This window comes from Coenobita brevimanus, chromosome 8 (assembly GCF_032717465.1).
Source record: "Coenobita brevimanus isolate Jiangsu-jjx chromosome 8, ASM3271746v2, whole genome shotgun sequence".
In the NCBI taxonomy this organism is placed as follows: domain Eukaryota; kingdom Metazoa; phylum Arthropoda; class Malacostraca; order Decapoda; family Coenobitidae; genus Coenobita; species Coenobita brevimanus.
The window spans coordinates 22,916,981-22,918,987 of NC_136961.1; the positions used below are offsets into that span (position 1 = coordinate 22,916,981).

At 45.2% G+C, this 2,007-nt stretch overlaps 1 pseudogene; it reads left to right on the forward strand.

Moving 5' to 3' along the window:
* The first annotated feature begins 1,006 nt into the window (after positions 1 to 1,006).
* LOC145409047 (5S ribosomal RNA) lies at positions 1,007 to 1,125 on the forward strand (annotated as a pseudogene).
* Positions 1,126 to 2,007: the final 882 nt, after the last annotated feature.

The following is a 2,007-nucleotide window of genomic DNA, read 5'->3' on the forward strand; positions in this document are numbered from 1 at the left end:
GACCTAGTTGCCACCTTGGACCTACTTTTACAGTGGGACTATTTTCCCCATTGGGCCAACTTTGAACCTATTCTTCCCATTGACGAGCTACCTCACTAGAACCTATTTTACCCACAGACCAATTTTAAACTCGTGGATCTTTTTTCTGTCATGGAAAATCACTGAATCTCCACATGAACTAATTTACTTTCATGGATCTATTGACCCTGTGGAGATAACTGCCCGTTGGACCTATGATCATACTTGGGCCCATTTCCCTAGGGACGTTGATCATGGACCTATTTTCCCATATGGATCATTGGCCTATTCACTTCCCCCTAACTTAATTTACCCGGGCTAGTTTCCTCACTAAACACCCACTCACGTACCCACCAACCCACCCTGCCCACTCACCTACCCACCCACACAGTCCATGCGATTCCTCACTCACCCAGCTCAGCCCATTCCCTGCAGAGCTACCCATACCATGCTAGTCCCTGCACAGCCACCCCACCCACCCAACCAGCCCCGATCACCAACTCAATAAATGTTCCACACCCACCTCACTCACCCTGCTTGCTTACTAACCCACCCCACGCACTCCATACAACTGCCCACCAACCCTGGACACCCTGCACAATCCATCCATCCGTCTCAACCAGCCCATCCCACCCACCCACCCATCTTGATCATCGGCCCACAAGCCTACCCACCAGGACACCAGCCTCCACCAGTAGGATGACTGGTAGGTTTACACACACACACACACACACACACACACACACACACACATACATACAACATACATACAGGAGAGAGAGAGAGAGAGAGAGAGAGAGAGAGAGAGAGAAACAGCTGTTTTTGTACTACAGATAATACGGCTTCGTAGTGCAGTTAGGGACTAACATACCATGAGCTACGACCTGTATTTGCAACGCCAGTAAAGGCGGTGGCAGAAACCACATACATCTGTTTTTCCTTCTGCCACTAAAATCTGCGTAATGAAAGGGATCCTGGTTTTATAACTATTAGTGAATATACCACGTTGAGTACACCGCTTCCCGTCCGATCAGCGAAGTTAAGCAACGTTGGGTCTGGTTAGTACTTGGATGGGTGACCGCCTGGGAACACCAGATGCTGTTGGCATCCCTACGTGTCAAGTGGGGTTGGTGGAGGATTAGTGCCCCTCCCTGTAAAACATTTAACTCTAAGCCCTTGACCACCCCGTTTGGGATACATGGCATCTGGCAATGAATGAATGAATGAATCCTGTGCCCGGAATGAGTCCAAGCTAACCGTAAGCCAGTGACAGAGTGTTACCCATAACAGGATTATCCCTAAGTTATTAATGGAGAGTTGCCAGTAAGTTAGTGATGGAGAGACTACGTGATTTGCAGTTTCCTGTAGGTTAGTGATGAACCCTAAGCTTGTGATGGAGAAAGTCACTCATAGCTAGGTGAGTTACTCATAAGTTATTTATGAAGAGATCTTGAGTCTGTGATGGAGAAAGTCACTTATAAATTGGTGTTTTATCCATGAATTACTGACGATGAGACCCTAAGTTTGAGACGAATTAAGAGTCACTCGTAGGTTAGTGAGTTACCCATGTTATTCTTGAAGAGATCCTAAGAATGTGATGGAGAATGGGTCACTTATAAGTTAGGGATGAAGAGAGTTACAAAACCCTAATGATGGAGAGAGGTAGTGATGGTGAACGTTATCCATACATTAATCATGAGAGTTACCTTTAAGTTATTGATATAGAGAGTTAACCATAAGTTCGTGATGTAGAACTGTGACCCGTAAGTTAATGGTGGAGAGTTGTTACCCAAAATTTCGTGGTAAAGAGACAGTTACCCATAAGTTATGGCTAGAGATGTAAGAAATTACCAAGGGTTTCGACCCTCACCTGAGCTCTTTTTAGGCATCAGTATAGAAGGAACAAAATATGCGTTTATATTATTTTATGGCAATTTTAGAAAAAAGAGTGTGGGGCTAGTAAAAAACAGCGGGATTAGGTGTTGGAAT